Here is a 19228-nt window from a genome sequence, read left to right on the forward strand (position 1 = left end):
TATAGCGTATAAAACACTCATGTAAAGCAATACAACCTACATCTTTTTTTATTTTGGAAAGTTTGGGCAGGAACTTTCACACTTCGTTTGTAACAAACATTGACATGTTTCAAAGTATGACCAGTTATTATAGTGGGTTGTGCTGTCAATAGTTTGCTGGACTATCATTAAATACGTTATATCCTCTTAATATCATTGACTATTAGAGATTTACCAAATCAAAACATTCATAAAAAGAAGTGTTGACAACCGAAGCGCTATCCAAAAAAGGGCAATCCATGAACAACAGACAAACCCGAGAACAAATAAGACAAGACACACAAGGACAAACAACAACATATAACATCGAAAACAAAAAACAAATGAGAAACACGGACCCGAAAAAAATTAGGCGACTTCAGGTGCTCCGGAAGGGTAAGCAGCCAAGTCATACCCCAAACCAAACAATAGGCTTTGAATTCCCCCTTGTAACTATACATACATGTATTTGCATGATTGATTGATTGGTCAATTGATTGATTGATTGACATCTAGTTACAAACGTGTCATGCATAATCAGAACAAGAACAAGTTCAACAAAACAATCTGACAGAGATAGGAGGTAGGAATCAAAGGTGGAATCGAGGCGATTAACCCAAGAAAATGAACTGAGAACACTTCTTTTACACTTACTCATATATGACCAGTTACCCCAATACATGGGGTAAGTGGTCATTTTTCGCTGTTTGATCTGGTCCTTGATCTCTAACAAGCGCGTTATAGGAAATGAAAAAAAATGCCTACGAATATGAAGAAAGGTCTACACTGAATTTATTGGAACGCAGGTGGAAAATATTATCTATGCCCCAGCGAGCTGAAACATGTGTATACGCTTAATGTGTCCACTTACCCCATTCTCCCCTACTGATTTTGTGTCATGGATTGATACCCCATATCCTTTTTTTCTATTAAACTTAACGTATGTACAGTTTATAGCTGCATTTAGTTTCCGGACAATAACTTGTGTGTAAGGGTATGGATCTCTCTGACATAGTACCGCAAGGTTCCATATCACAAAGGGAAGACTGGGATTGAGTTGGGGGATACTTGCCCCAAACTTGTAGGAATTAAGGGCCAAAAAAGGGCAAAAAACAAGCATTTTTCTAGTTTCCAGACAATGACTTGTGTTTCAGTGATCTGGAAGGATTTTTTCTCTATGGGCCCAGGGCCCTCCAAAAATAAATTCAATGGGCCATTTTTAGAATTAATGGGCCATGTTGTCAAATGAGTGGGCCATTCGTTTACAATAAAAAAAAAAAATTAAAAAAGTGTATATTTCACCGTACTTACAAAATGTACAAGTATGATTCTAATTAATATCATGGATATTGTTCCTGTGATTTTGTAATTTCAATTTCAATGAATATACAATAACTTCTTCCAAACCGGGCAATATTTACGATAACCTTAATTTACAATGTTAAAACTGGTACTGTTCCCTTGTTCATGTTCATGTTTTTTTTTAACATTAAATTTGGGTCTTCGTCGATACCATACTTATTCCAGACGTTCCGTATTAGAGGACGTTTGTGGCATTTCCTCTGCACTTGTATTATTATTACTTCATCACGATGACAAGAATAACAGTAGAGAGCAACGTTAATTGATAAGACACAACAACAATTCGCTGAAGGCATGTTTACAAAATGTCAAAACGAGCCAAAGACCAAAAAAATTGACAAGGTCAGTTAAGCCCCTTTTATGGAGACAAATACTATGCTATTCATAAAAAGGCTTTCGGATTTTCCAATCGAAATAATAGCAAGCTTACTTAAAACATTATAATAAAAGAAGAATTCTCGCCTGTACTAGCCAATTTTCACAAATTTAAAGTTGTTTATAAAAAATTATATCATGAATGATGGTTAATTACGTTTTTTGGGTAATCAGTCATACCGCATGTTGCTATTATTACCATAGGAAAACACCTGAGACGTCCCAAAAATATATAGGTGCTCCTATCATTGGAGTAAACACTACACAGTTGTGTACTCACACATGGCGGCACGAAATACGATCGGAAATCCATTTGACGATATCTCAACGTTTCAAAACGAAGTGAAAAATATCATGCGCCACGCGGGCGCTTACATTTGTCACTCTTTGCGCCATTTCTGGTCGATAAGCGCAATTGGCGCAAGGCGCATGTCCTTCCCGATCACTGGTGTTTAAGTGTCATGAGTGTATGGATCTCTCTGAAATTGTACTACAAGGTTCCATAAGTACTACAAAGCCAAAGGGAAGGATGGGATTGAGTCTTGGGGTAATTGCTCCAAGGGGGGTTTCCAAATAATTTTTTTTTTTGGGGGGGGGGGATTTTTTTTCCAATTTTTTTAAGGAATTCATATTTTTTTTTCAAAAATTTTCAAATTTCAAATTTTTGAAAAGTTTAAAGCAGAAATCTTCAATTGCGCAGTATTGTGCAATAGATTTGTAAGATCTTTGACCACATTTATTTTGTGTCAGAAACCTTTATTATGTCAAAAATTTGATCACAATGAAAATTCAGACAGTATCAAGCTTGAATATTGTATCCAAATTTGTCCCAACTGTTCAGGGTTCCACCACTGCGGTCGTATCAGACTGCGCTCATCGAAGCATTTTATTTGATTGGTTTATGCCCCCCCCCCTTCCACCTTGCAGTAGCGTTTAAGTGATATATGGTACAGTCAAAACCTTAGTTCAGATTGATGTATATTTTGCAGGTTTCTATATTTAAAACAATTAATTACTTGATGATCAGTTGCATACTTATATAATTTAATTATAAATCAATGTTTACTTGGATTATTTTTTGTTTGCAATTTCATATATATGAAAACCAAATCCTAATTAATGTTAACAAATCATGTGTTACGAAAACAAGATAAAGTAGCCATGCACAACTTAGCTATAGAAAATAGAGGATTTTATGGTATAACTAGTCCAAATAACTTGTAAACTATGATGTCTTGAAATGCTATTATATTTATTGCTTTGACGCCTTACATCGTCAAAGCAAAAAATATAATAGCATTTCAAGACATCATAATTATTTGGACTATGGTATACATGAGGGGCCTGATGGGTTATTTTCGTTTTTCGTGATCGGCGCATTTTCGCTATCATGATCAGTTTTTTTACAGATTTATTTTTTTTTTATATTTTCGTGATCCGTGATCATGGAAATTTATTTTCTATGAATCGTGATTGACAAAAAAATCAACTCGTGAATCGTGATGAGAACCCCCCCCCCCCCCCCCCCATCAGGCCCCTCATACATGGTATAACAAGCATGACAAGAAATAATAGAACATACTGTTTCGAGTGTTTGTAAAAAAGATATAGAGGATGAGTTTCATTTCATCCTCAAATGTCCATGTTTTCAAGTTTTTCGAACATTTTATATTACATGTATTATGCCATATTATTGGAAAAAACCAACGATGTACTGTGTAACAAATTAATTAAATTAATGAGTACAAACAATGTAAAAGAGCTGTGTAATTTAGATAAATTTATATTTAGATCTTTTAAGCTTAGAACCGAAAGATAAAATAGAGTTTATTTATAATAACAACGCCTTCTGCTATTGTAACACTTGTGGCATTCAGTATGTGGGAGAAACAATGGATAAATTCAATATTCGGCTCAATAACCATCGTTCATGGTACAAAACCAACAAAAACTGTCCTCTCACAAGACATCTTCGCTCAAAGAAATATCCTTTTGATAATGTTACTTTCCAAATCATAGAAGTCAACACCGAGTGGGACACCACGGGGAGAAGGAGAAGAGAAAACTTTTGGATCCGCCAGCTCCACACTTTAGAACCGGATGGTCTTTACGAAAAAGACGAGAAGAGATACAGGAAAGATAAAGAATAATTTAATACACAGCATCGTCCTTTTTATCCTGTAATATTGGCCAATGGACGTTGCAAACTTCAACCACAAATTTTGTATATAATCTTGAACTTCATCCACATTATGTATTATTTACAAGGCAGCTAAATTCATGTGCAACATGTACATTGAGCTGCAAAAGTTTCTTATCATCTGCATCCGATTTCACCTGGATAGATGCACGCTTGATAAAGCTAGTTTGTCTAGCGAAATATTGTGTTTATTTTTATTGTTTTGTAAATATTTTAAACATTCTAATATTTACATACTAAATAGTGTGTTAAAATTACATTGTTAGGCAATCTATATATATATATATATCCGGATAATGGTGTACAAATTTTTTGCACCTCATGTTTGCGGTATACCATCTTTTCCGCAAGTTTATTGTTTTCTGATTGGTATCAAATTAATAATTAAGATCCATTTTTAAAGGCAGTGCTTTAATGCCTTTCTAGTTGCCGGGTTAATCCTTCCTTCCGCGATATCCAACTTATCTACGTGGGGGGTCATTAGACTCCAAGTAGATCCAGAAATGTTGAATTCTCTCCTCTTCTTATTGCGATATAAAATGTTTTTTGTTTCATTTCATTTACATTGGGAAATAGAGAAACGATCATTGTGTTTTGTTAGTTTTAAAAACTTTTGATATATTAGTATTTTGCATTATAAGCAGTCAACCGATTGACAAACTAGAATTATTTGAATTCCGTGTGGAAAGAGCTCGGGTTAATTTAGATATGGCACAAAATGTGCACCTGAATATAGGTATCTTGTTTTGTTACCCCCGTTGAAGCAATGGTTACATTGGTTACATTGGTTACACACATGGACCTTTACGAAATGATATGCAATACCGGCTTTATAATTGACCATTTCTGCTGCAAACTGAATAGGTAGGGGTAGAGCTATTGCAATGATTACATACACATTGAAGTTAGGTTACAATGATAACATGCATGTGGAAGTCAGGTTACAATGATAAAATACATATGGTTTGGGGATAACAATGGTAACATAAATGGGAAATGATGGTAACAATGGTTACATGCATGGGAAATCAGGTTACAATGGTTACATGCATGGGGAAGTCTATAGTTACAATGATTACATGAATGGAGAATGAGGGTTACAATGGTTACATACATGGAGAATGAGAGTTACAATGGTTACATACATGGGGATTGCTGGTTACAATGGTTACATGCATGGGAAATCGGGTTACAATGGTTACATACATAGGGATTGCTGGTTACAATGGTTACATGCATGGGAAATCAAGTTACAATGGTTACATGCATGGGGAAGTCTAGTTACAATGATTACATGCATGGAGAATGAGGGTTACAATGGTTACATACATAAAGAATGAGAGTTACAATGGTTACATACATGGGGATTGCTGGTTACAATGGTTACATGCATGGGAAATCGGGTTACAATGGTTACATACATGGGAATTGCTGGTTACAATGGTTACATGCATGGGAAATCAAGTTACAATGGTTACATGCATGGGGAAGTCAGGTTACAATGGTTACATACATGGGGAAGTCAGGTTACAATGGTTACATGCATGGGAAATGAGGTTACATGCATGGGGAAGTCGGGTTACAATGGTTACATACATGGAGAATCAGGTTACATGTAATGGTTACATGCATGGGGAAGTCGGGTTACAATGGTTACATACATGGAGAATGAGGTTACAATGGTTACATGCATGGGGAAGTCGGGTTAAAATAGTTACATGCATGGGAAATCAGGTTACAATGGTTACATGCATAGGAAAGTCAGGTTACAATGTTTACATGCATGGAAAAGTCAGGTTACAATGGTTACATGCATGGGAAATCAGGTTACAATGGTTACGTACATGGGGAAGTCAGGTTACAATGGTAACATACATGGGGAAGTCAGGTTACAATGGTTACATGCATGGGGAAGTTGAGTTACAATGGATACATGCATGGGGAAGTCAGATTACAATAGTTACATACATGGGGAAATCAGGTTACAATGGTTACATGCATGGGGAAGTCTAGTTACAATGGTTACATGCATGGAGAATGAGGGTTACAATGGTTACATACATGGAGAATCAGGTTACAATGGTTACAGGCATAGGGAAATTGGGTTACAATGGTTACATGCATGGGAAATCAGGTTACAATGGTTACATGCATGGGAAAGTCAGGTTACAATGGTTACATGCATGGGAAAGTCAGGTTACAATGGTTACATGCATGGGAAAGTCAGGTTACAATGGTTACATGCATGGGAAATCAGGTTACAATGGTTACATACATGGGGAAGTCAGGTTACAATGGTTACATACATGGAGAATCAGGTTACAATGGTTACAGGCATGGGGAAATTGGGTTACAATGGTTACATGCATGGGAAATCAGGTTACAATGGTTACATGCATGGGAAAGTCAGGTTACAATGGTTACATGCATGGGAAAGTCAGGTTACAATGGTTACATGCATGGGAAATCAGGTTACAATGGTTACATACATGGGGAAGTCAGGTTACAATGGTTACATACATGGGAGAGTCAGGTTACAATGGTTACATGCATGGGGAAGTTGAGTTACAATGGTTACATGCATGGGAAATCAGGTTTCAATGGTTACATGTATGGGAAATCAGGTTATAATGGTTACATGCATGGGGAAGTCGGGTTACAATGGTTACATGCATGGGGAAGTTGAGTTACAATGGTTACATGCATGGGGAAGTTGAGTTACAATGGTTACATGCATGTGAAATCAGGTTACAATGGTTACATGCATGGGGAAGTCAGGTTACAATGGTTACATACATGGGGAAGTCAGGTTACAATGGTTACATACATGGAGAATGAGGGTTACAATGGTTACATGCATGGGAAATCAGGTTACAATGGTTACATGCATGGGGAAGTCGGTTTACAATGGTTACATACATGGAGAATCAGGTTACAATGGTTACATGCATGGGGAAGTTGAGTTACAATGGTTACATGCATGGGAAATCATATATATGTAATTAACCTCAATATTAGATAGTTTAACAAATTTTGTCAACATATATAGTTATTGAGTAGAAAATAAAAGAATGCATTATCGAAGCCGAAATTTGGTATAAATAATCTTACATGTATGTACTAGTATTTAATACAAGATGTAAAAAAAAATCATTCTTTTTCTCTAAAGTTAGTATACAAGGATGTGGTATTTCTAAGTTTGTATTTATTTTAATTGAGTAAACATTCCAAGATTATAAACAAAATTGTGTTGAAGTTTTTTTTTAAACATTTTAACAGATGGTTGTCAAACGGTAAACGAACAAACAGTTACAGGACAAAAATTCACAGGACAGAAAGTCACAAATAATTTGTTGACAATTGTTTGAATATACAGAATAATAATAAGTCTTAGAATATTTATTGAATCCAATTAAACATGTTAAAGGGCCCGTTTCCGAGCATATACATATATATATACAAGAGAAAGATCTTTGAATATTTTCTTTTCGTCGAGCATGCGACTTTTGTCACAAAAGCGAGACATATCGATCCTACATTCCGTTGCGGCGGCCGCGGCCACAAATATTCACTCTGTGGTTAAAGTTTTTAAAACTTTAATAACTTTCTTAAACTATACTGGATTTCTACCAAACTTGGACAGAAGCTTGTTTATGATCATAAGATAGTATCCAGAAGACAATTTTGTAAAAAAAATCCTGTTTTTCCGTAGTTTACTCATAAATGGACTTCGTTTTTCTTCCAGTTAACATTACATTTACTCTGTGGTTAAAGTTTTAAAAATTTTGATAACTTTCTTAAACTCTCCTGGATTTATAACAAACTTGGACAGAAGCTTGTTTATGATCAAAAGCTAGTATCTAGAAGAAAATGTTGTAAAAATTTATTTCCTGTTTTCCCGTATATTACTTATAAATGGACTTAGTTTTTCTTCCAGTTAACATTACATACAGTCTGCAGTTAAAGTTAAAGTTTTTAAAACATTTATTAGATTCATAAATCATCTTGTATTTTACATCCTGGACGTTTACCAAACTTGGACAGAAGCTTCTTATAATCAAAAGATAGTATCTAGAGCAAAATTTTTAATATTTGTTTCCCCATTTTTGCTGAACCTGCGACTAACAGCTAAAGTAGGCGAGACACTGGGTTCCGTGGAACCCTTACGAATTTTTATTACATTAGATTAGATAGATTCTTTATTAAGATAACTAAAAGTACATTAGTGTTCTCCATTACAAATCATATGATAATATACAAAACAACATTTCAAAGTTTCACATGTAGATCATGTACTATATATATATATATATGTAATACAATTGTACACATAATTTTAAGAATTGTTTCTTATTTCTAATGCATCTCTAATAAATTTGTATAAATAATTACATTCAGTAATATTTTGTGGATTTAAAAGTTTAAAAACTGAAAAATAATTATGTTAATCTTTCAAATCTAAGATCTAAGATTGGAAAAAAGTTTGCCTTATAACTTTATATTAATCACAAGATATCAAAAAATGTTCTTTTGTCTCAACTTCAGTGCAAAATTTGCAAAAACGTTGTTCTCTTGGAATTTTGTGTTTATTGTATCTACCCTGTTCTATATTTAAACAATGAGCACTGATACATAGTTGTGTTATTTTACTTTTTATATTTTTGGTAAGATTGGTTTGAAGATAGAAGGGAACAAAATTTGGAATAAAAATATTACTGAAAAACATCAGTTTACTGTCCACAGCTCCAGATTTGATTTTTTGAAATTGTAAGTCAGATTGCTGATTATAATATCTTAGACTATTTTTAAAAACACTATTATTTGTCAATTTTTTTGTATAAAGTTTAAATATTTTATTTAGGGTAGAAAACCAGCATTTTTAGTTTTCTTGAGATAATTCTTGATCTGCAGTAAATGCACTATATAATATTCTATCTCTTTTTATTTTAAGTAGTCTCATATAATAGTTATACATTAAACATAATGAGAGAATCAACATTGGATTCCTGTTACATTCAAGTCTACTAGCCATATTTGATGACTGTCTTTTGACCCCCAGAATAGATTTCAACATCTTGTGTTGTAATTTATCAATTGGTAGATTGTCAAAATTATTTAAATGTATGTTACATATATTCATTTCACTGTTTAGGAAATTGTTCATAAGCCTTGTTAAAAAGAAAATTTATTAAATTTTAATCATGCAAATGATATATTTCTTGGCATCATGATCATTTATGTACCAATTGAGCCACTCTGACATTTTGTTTTCTTAACAATTATTTGATCATTATTGATATTTATCAAATAAATTTTAATTACAAAGTTGGTTTATATATAATAGTTCAAGAAAAATACAAACTTTTTTTTTAAATAAGTTTTTTCTTCTTAAAAGAAAAATTTAATCTCAAAACTTAATTGTGACTTTTATTCCTGTGACTTTCTGTACTAAATTCTTGTCAAACAACTACATTTTATTATAATTTACTTGCTTCTATTTACTCTTTAAATTTTCTATCTATTGTTTAATATCTGAACAGATTATGACATCAAACTTTCTTTTTTTTTTTGTTCAGACACTGATGTATATTCAATACACAGGTGCAGTTGGTATATTGCTGCTTAAAGATGTGGACAATTTTTAATTTCAAAATTGCAATAGTTTCGTTTGTCATAGATTCTAGTACTGAGATGACCACTGTAATCAAATTGAATGTACAATGTATATGTCTAGAAATAAGCAGAGGAAGCTGTATCTGTGTTTTATTAAACAATTTAATGAAATCCTCCAAAAAATAATTTAAAAAATTATCCAAAAGTTTAATATTCCAAATTAACTACGACTATTTCCTGTAATTTTTTTCCTGAAACCTTTTCTCTGTGATTACTTTTTTCATGACTTTTTCTCCTAAATTCTTCAGGAAATGCGCAATTTTATTCTTTTGTCTAAACATTCTAAAAAGTATAGGTTTCTCTATAAAAGATTTTACTTAGTAATTCTGATTTTTCTATTCCAAGTCTGTGTCTTAACAGTCTGAATTTTGTCTAAATATGTGTCAACACATTCGTAACACTGTCAGAATTTGTCTCAACATGCTCTAAATGCACTCTTCACGGTCTCAACTTAAGGCTGTTGTTGTCCTGACACATTTTATACTATCATAATTCTATTTGAAAAAGTCTGGATATGTACAATTTGAACTGACTTGATGTCTTCTGTAGTAAAAACAATTCGATTTTTTTTCTGCGACAGACCTCAGAGACTACCATAACACAGTAGTCTCAGGACCAACTTAGTCAAGGTCTTTATAAACTCCCCTAATAGCAGGACTTTGTTAATGTTAATGTTAATGTCAAGACCAATTACGGAATCTCATTTAGCAAGAATGTTAAATGATTATGATGGTGTTTTATTTGTGTTGACAAGGATCATCCAAAAAACAAAATGTGGTTGTTAATCTTGAACAGTGTAAAAAAAAACACATCTTCTCCTCTTTATTTAACTTAACTATATAATGCTTTTCCATTTTTAAACTTGCCTTAAATTTAATGAATCAATAAACATCTTCCCCAATGTAGCAAACTTTATCATTTGTTTATTACTTATAATTCAAACTCTGGGTATAACTTACAATCTTAACTCTGTTTATTACTTATAATTCAAACTCAGATTATTACCTAATTAATGTTAATATCCTGAGTATTGTCTATTCTAGAGACATATAATATATGCATTATATGTCTCTGTCATTTCATATTTCAGATTTGCATGGCATATCAGACAGCTTTGCAATTTCATAAGATGTATCAACAGTAAAATCATTTCTTCTTCTCAACCATAACTTTAACATATTTAAACACTAAAATTATTTCTTTAAACATGTTTATTTGATTTTTTTGTATTCTCATATTTTTATTTATTTAATTATTTATTATTTTTTTCTTTTTTTTTTTAAATATTATGTTATCTCATCTAATATTTTTATTCATGTTTTTAACTTCTCTGTAACCTATGTACTTCATGGTTTTATGAGAATAAACTATATATCTATCTATGTTATAATTTGTTTCAAATGGAAGGTTGTAAATTTCTTCAACATGTTCAAATGTAAATCAAAGACATGTTAGAAAAAAATATCACATTGAATTAAAATTAAAGTGTGTCCTTGTATTTATGTATTTATTGAAAAAATAACTGTATTTGAATAAACCCTAAAAAAATGTAAGTCCTAAAATAAAACCATGCCCTTATATTGAACATTTTAAGACATAACTAGCAAAAATTCTGAATTAGAATCTGTTAACTTAAGACATTATAATGAAATTTAAAATTTGTTCAACTTACATCAAAACTATAAACATCATACACACAGATGTAAAATTCAGCAAGAATAAACAGATTGTTGAAGAAGTGGTTGATAAGATAATCAAGGTCTTTGCCTCTGTGTTTTTAAAGTATGTAGTTGTTATTTTTATGTCTTTATTATTTATTTAATTTTTGGGCTTAATTCTAAAATTAACAGGAAAAAAATATAGTTTACATAAAGTTCCCACAAGATGATAATGAAAGCTTAATTTGTTTTATATTTTTGAACAGAGATTATAATGTATTATATGTCTCTGGTTAAAATAATGAAAATAGAAAAGACCGCATAAAATAATCTTATGGCATTATGAATGCAATCTCCTTTAAGAATGTAGGAAAGAAAGTCACAGGATTCTATTTTGAAGTTGTTAGAAACTGGGACTTATACATGATGGGACTTGAACATCTTTTGGTAGTAATTGGTGCTTTCAAATACAGCAAAGGACTTCTTGCATGTCTTGGTGCACTAGAAACAGAGTTTAAAAACTAATGACCATAAAACAAGTGTTTTAGAAGCACAGAGTACATATATATGATATAAGAAAAGATAAATATAAACCATAAATTAAAAGTTTGGTATTAATAGATATTATGATTTTGCAATTAAATGACTTTTTAATCAGCACATGGCACATGACTGATGACTTAGTGCAAATTGCAAATTATCATGTTCAATCAACCGTATCCAATAAACAATTGAATATTTAATGGTCATTGATGGTAGTTATTGAATTCATTGAATGGCTTGGGGTATATATTCAACTTGATAGAATAATAAAAACTAGAGGCTCTCAAGAGCCTGTGTCGCTCACCTGACTCTACTGTGGTTTTAGAAATCAAGTGATGATAGATAAAAATCATAACAGATACCCAATTAATGATTGAGGCCAAATTTGGTTTAATATTGGTCCCGTTATTTAATAAAATATCCTGGTGGCCATCTTGAACAGTAAATCGGCAACAAAGTAGCAACACTTGCTCAGCACCTCATAAGGAACATTCATGCCATGTTTGGTTTCATTCCATTCAGTGGTTCTCTAAAAGAAGACATTTGTATGTATTTCCCATAGGATCCTATGTTAAACTAAGTTCCCCGCTGGCTGCCATCTTGGATGATGGATCGGCTGCAAAGTAACAACACTTGGTCAGCACCCCATAAGGAACATTCATGCCATGTTTGGTTTCATTCCATTCAGTGGTTCTCTAAAAGAAGACATTTGTATGTATTTCCCATAGGATCCTATGTTAAACTAAGTTCCCCGCTGGCTGCCATCTTGGATGATTGATCGGCTGCAAAGTAACAACACTTGGTCAGCACCTCATAAGGAACATTCATGCCATGTTTGGTTTCATTCCATTCAGTGGTTCTCTAGAAGAAGATCAAAATGTAAAAAGTTAACGACGACGGACGCAAAGTGATGAGAAAAGCTCACTTGGCCCTTTGGGCCAGGTGAGCTAAAAATGGATTTAATGTTACGGTTGCTTTTTTATATTCTAGACACTTTGGTACTATTTTGTTTGTAAATGTGATTTGTTGACAAGATGAACTAAAAATGTGGAAATTGATATTTGTAATTCATAGCTTCTTTATCTTTTGACTGTGCCTGCCCGTTCTGTCATTATAATAAAAGACGCAGATTTGAACTGGCTAACATGGTTACAAATGGTTTTTATACTCCCGTTTACGGGAAATATTATGGTATACCGTTGTCCATCTGTCCGTCCGTCCGTCCGTCGTCACATGTAGGACATTAACTCAAAAACGCTTTAACCAATTTGCATGAAACTTTGGTGAATTGTTTATATATATTGACGTGAGCTCCCTTTCGTTTTTTATATATTTCAGATTTGACGTTTCCGTGTTTTGGGGTTTTTTTCATAACAAAAAGGGGGATTTTCCAGTTTTCAGACAATAACTCAAAAACACTTTCACCAATTTGCAACAAACTTTGGTGAATTGTTTATATATATTGACACGAGCTCTCTTTCAATTTTTATAAATTTTAGATTTTTATGTTTTTGAGTTATGGGGTTTTATTCATTACAAAAAGGGGGATTTTCCAGTTTTCAGACAATAACTCAAAAATGCTTTGTGCAGTTTCCTTAAACTTTGTTGAATTGTTTATATCTATTGTCTTAAGCTCCCTTTCGATTTTTATAAATTTCAGATTTTAGGTTTACTAGTTATGGGGTTTTATTCATTAAAAAAGGGGGGATTTTCCAGTTTTCGGACAATAACTCAAAAATGCTTTCAGAAGTTTTCATGAAACTTTGGTAAATTGTTTATATCTATTGACGTAAGGTCCTTTTCAATTTTTCTTAATTTCAGATTTTACGTTTACTAGTTAGGGGGTTTCATTCATAAAAAAAGGCGGGAATTTCCAGTTTTCAGACAATATCCTTAAAGTGCTTTGAGCAGTTTTCATTAAACTTTGGTGACTGATTTATATCTATTAAGATAACATCCCTTTAGTTTTTTATAAATTTAGGATATGACATTGAGAAGTAATTGAACTTTATTCTTTGAAAATGTGACGGGTGTATCATGCGCTCATGGCGCAGCTGTTTTTATTAGACTTTTGTGTCCTAGTAGTTTGGCTTTTAATTGAAATGATATATAAGATCGAGAATGAAAATGGGAAAAGTGTCAAAGAGACAACTACCCGAATAAAGAGCAGAAAACAGCCCATGGTCACCAATAGGTCTTCAACACAGCAAGAAAATCCCGCATCCAGAGGTGGGCTTCAGCTGGCCCCTAAACAAAAATGTGTACTAGTTCAGTGAAAATTGACATCAAACTAAACTCAGAAACATATAATTTGAACTAGAATTTAAAAAAAACAACAAAAAAGACTTTCAAAGTCCAGAGGTTCCTGACTTGTGACAGGCGCAAAAATACAGCGGGGTTAAACATGTTTTGTGAGACCTCAACCCTCCACCTATACCTCTAGCCAATATAGAGTAAACAAACACACAGCAATACAAACAGTAAAACTCAGTTAAGGAGAAGTCAGAGTCTGATGTCAGAATAGGTAATAAAAGAAACTATGGTTAGCAAAATGACAATGATCTCTAATGTATGGAAAAAGTGTTAGGAAATTATTTGAAATTGTATGGAGTTAATATCAACTGGATAGTGTTTTAGAATGTTCCAACATCGTTATTTATGTTAGAATACATGGGCGTAGTGTTTCAATGTTTGTGTTTATTGTAATTGAATAAATTTTTTAAGATTGTAAACAAAATGTGGTTCATGAAAATATCAAGTTTTTACAAACAATTCAACAGACAGCAATTAACTACTTAAATGGCTTCAATTTACCATCTACTTTTCCTATCCATCGCTTTTTGTTCTGTATATAACATATATATATATAATCACTGTTTTTAGCGAGATATTAATGGTGCCTGACTATATGCAGCTAGATAACCAGGGAAAATTAACATTTCTAATGGTGAACCGTCCAAGGAAAATAGCTAAATACTTAGCAGCATCCCTTTTCCGTTGAAAACAAACAGTTTACTCTAGTTAACATTCTTAAACTTTTTCACAAACTTTAGAAGAATAATATCTGAACTTTTACAAACGCTAATTCTTAAAATATAATTATCCTTCTCTCGAATTTAAATTTAAATTGACAATTAACACGTGATATTGGAACATTTATATTGAATTGAAAGTAAAAGATGACTTATTGGTCCATTGGGTCGGGTGTATTATGTATGTAATTATATTCTGTACAAATTTATATATTCATGTTGATTTTCACGTCACTATATATATAACAAACAATTTACTTACTTACTTATAACACTTAAAACCTTGAAAAAAATAGGTTTATATTATTGATATATGATTTTTTACCATTTAAGGTGAATCCCTACAGATATATAGCAACTTTTTTTTCACCATTGAATTTTTCTTCAAATTTAAATAAACATACTATGCACTGGCCTCTATAAAAATTTGAATTCTGTATAACTTTAAAAGAAAAGAAAAGAAATGATATTCTTTAAACATTTGTTCAAGAATAGTCATTATTTCTTACCAGATTTGTAACTTTTTTCAATACTTTTATCAGGACATGCAGGATGTGAGACTTTTTTTCCTACCAAATGTGTGATTCTTTTTCCCCCGAGTCTTCCTTTTACCAATCATGTTCCAATGGGATAAACTTTATACACTAAAGTCAATATATTGTTAAATTTTTAAGACTGGATTTTTCACAATTTTTCAGTTGTCCGTATTTTACTGATCACTTGACACACTGTTTTTTTACAGTTAACATAATGAGAAGTCTAAGATCAATAATTTTGTCAAACCTATGTGGAATTTTATGAAACTTAGCTTTTTATGATAAAAACCGCCTGATCAAAAGACAATACATGTATCCACATCACAATCTTAATTCCTTATATTTTCGTTTGTTTGTATCCCAATTTTCGACTTTTTTAATACAAAATACAAGACTTATAAAAGAAAAAACTTAGAACATGCCGTGGTTTCATATATATGTTCAACCTGTATACATGGTATACATGTAATGGTCTTAGGACACGTCTTAGTCTTAAGTCAGGCTAACGAAAGTCTTTTAAAATAATATGTCCGAAATTGGGTGTCTTGGGATAGTCCTAAAAGTTACGATGTCCAAGTCAAAATAAAAACAACAAATAAGGCATAAAGTAAGTGATAAAAAAAAACTAATGCAATATTAAACTATTATCATGATTATACTGTTATAAGAAATAAACTAAATAAACAAAATATTCCTCAATTTTTGTTAAAGATTTAATTGCGTTACATTATTTTAAATTTTTAGACAAATTTGATTAATAAGATACTTCCAGATATCAACAAAGATTGTATATTATTCAGTTTGAGTTTTGGGAATAATAAGGAATATTACAAGGACTTTGTCTGGGTGTTCGAGAACCAACCAGATGCACATATCTAAATATATTGAGATATTCAGTTAAATATCAAATTTTGATAAATGCTCATTAAAAATTCAAATCTTAATGAAAAATGTTCTTATCTCTCAGAATAAAGTGAATCTTATGAAAAGAAATTATATAAAGAAAATTGTCTTGCTTTTTGAAACAATTGTAAACTTATCAAATATGTTATCTTCAGTTTGGCTAATTTCTGTCAGTTAACAAGCAAAATTTGTCTCCAGAAAAAATAAAGTACACTTCTATAGATTGTGACATTTTTATGGTCTATTAATTAAATCGCTTTTTGTTCTGTGTATTATATTGTCGAAACTGCTGGAATGGCATCATACATATACTTGGTATACATTTGCCGAGAATATTTCACTCAACCCAGGCCTTTTAGATAAAGTTAATAATTGCAGGAACTTTAATGAATTAGACTCTTTAAAGCCCTTGATTAAACATGAATTTACAGGAAAATATAAAGATATTTTTGAAAATAGAATAAAAACTTTTGATTGAAAACTTAACTGTAAACTCAAATGCTTCAGTAAGTAAAGAGTTAGTTTTTCATAATTTAGAAATAGAAAATAGTGGATGATATAAAATTCCTAAAAAGGATAGAATATGTTAACTGTGCCACTTGCTGGACGATGAAGAACACTTCCTCCTTGATTGTAAAATTAACAAAACAACCTAGATATAATCTATTTAAAAATTGTTTACCTTCTCATTATTATGTCTCTTACCCATGTTACCCAAGAACAAAAAGTAAAAGAAATGCTTAACCTCTATAACATGGAAAATGTTTAAAATATTGGCTCCTTTATAAAATAGTCAATAGAACTGAGGGTAGAAAACTAATAATTTTTTTCCATGTGTTTAAAATTGTTATTTCTTTGCATTATAATGTTTGTTGTTTTTGTTTTTTTTTGTCACAAACTAATTATAATATGTTTATCATGTTTATATGACAATAAAAATATTATCAAATTTTGCTGTTATAAATATATTTTGAATATATTTATTCAATAGAGAAATAATGAATTGCCTAAATTTTAAGCAATGTTGAATGCAGATCAGTCTCTCTAAGTATAAACAATATGATTTTAGAAAATTAATTTGAGAAACACCTTTTCAATAGAAAAAGGCAGGCATTGTGAAAGTTTGCATTATATTCATTAGAAGTCATGATATTCATTATTCTTCAGTTGTCAAAAAATACAAGTAAAAATAACTTAAATTGATAGAATTATTTAAAATGTATAACATCAAAACAAACAGTCATGAGAAAATTTTTTCAAAAAAAATGTTATGAACTTGAAGCAATATGTTCAACCAGGGACATATGATCTGTATTATATGTCTCCGGTTCAACTAGTTTTATTATTCATTTTAATTTTGAATTATCTTGTCATAATCACAGCTAGTAATTAAATTTGACAAACACATATATTTTACCTGAGACACTTGACCTGTAAGTTATATAATTTTAACACTTTAATGCAGTCATGATTTCCCTTTATCCTTGACTAGTTTTTGATTAATACCTTGTGTATTAATTAAGCAACAGGGGGTATAATGATGGACATATAGTGCCATCATGGTGGACATAATTTTTATGGCCACCATTAAAAAGAAAAAGTCATAAGTAGTGTAACCATTGTAACCCTGACTTTCCATGCATGTAACCATTGTAACCCTACTTCCCCATGCATGTAACCATTGTAACCAGACTTCCCATGTATGTAACCACTGTAACTAGACTTTCCCATGCATGTAACCATTGTAACCCTCATTCCCCATGCATGTAACCATTGTAACCCTCATTCCCCATGCATGTAACCACTGTAACCAGACTTCCCCGGGCATGTAACCACTGTAACCAGACTTCCCCATGCATGTAACCACTGTAACCAGACTTCCCCATGCATGTAACCATTGTAACCTGATTTCCCATGCATGTAACCATTGTAAGCTGACTTCCCCATGTATGTAACCATTGTAACCTGATTTCCCATGCATGTAATCATTGTAACCCTCATTCTCCATGTATGTAACCATTGTAACCTGACTTTCCCATGCATGTAACCATTGTAACCTGATTTCCCATGCATGTAACCATTGTAACCTGATTTCCCATGCATGTAACCATTGTAACCAGCAATCCCCATGTATGTAACCATTGTAACCCGATTTCCCATGCATGTAACCATTGTAACCAGCAATCCCCATGTATGTAACCATTGTAACCTGACTTTCCCATGCATGTAACCATTGTAACCTGATTCTCCATGTATGTAACCATTGTAACCCTCATTCTCCATGCATGTAACCATTGTAACTAGACTTCCCCATGCATGTAACCATTGTAACCTGATTTCCCATGCATGTAACCATTGTAACCCTCAATCCCCATGGATGTAACCATTGTAACCCTAATTCACCTAAACCATTGTAACCTGACTGACTTATGTAACCTCACATCGATTAATAAAGGGGTTGCCATGGTAACATGATGGCATAAAGGATTCTTGCATGTGTGTAACCAGTGTAACCAATGTAACCATTAGGCCAATGGAGGTTACAGATGTACCAGGATTTGAGAATTTCTGAATATATGATGATTTATGATAGTTTGTATGAGTGTAACCAATGTAACCAATGTAACCATTAGGTCAATGGGGGTTACAAAACAAGGTAACTTAATTCTGGTGCACATTTTGTGCCTTATATGGGTTAATTTCGAGTGTTATCTGCAATCTAGATGTTTATAAATCATTTCAGTCGTTGATATAATAATTAAAGGTCGACTGAACATGAATTATATTATACAATTTAAAGCGCATTTCTGTTTATGCACGTGAACCCGTCTAACGTTATTTTCGCAGTTATATAAAGTAGCAAATTATCGTTCCTGAATAGGTGGCGCCGTGGTAGCGGATCCTGTTCCTCTTCTTCCGGTTTTGCAC

At 32.2% G+C, this 19228-nt stretch overlaps 1 long non-coding RNA gene across 1 annotated transcript; it reads left to right on the plus strand.

Moving 5' to 3' along the window:
- Positions 1-6250: 6250 nt before the first annotated feature.
- On the plus strand, positions 6251-6934 carry LOC127719795 (uncharacterized). Its single transcript, XR_007990491.1, has 3 exons — positions 6251-6273; positions 6489-6514; positions 6761-6934. It is a non-coding gene; the product is annotated as an uncharacterized LOC127719795 (long non-coding RNA).
- The last annotated feature ends 12294 nt before the right edge of the window (positions 6935-19228 follow it).

This window comes from Mytilus californianus, unplaced genomic scaffold (assembly GCF_021869535.1).
Source record: "Mytilus californianus isolate M0D057914Y unplaced genomic scaffold, xbMytCali1.0.p SCAF_11, whole genome shotgun sequence".
Classification (NCBI taxonomy): Eukaryota; Metazoa; Mollusca; class Bivalvia; order Mytilida; family Mytilidae; genus Mytilus; species Mytilus californianus.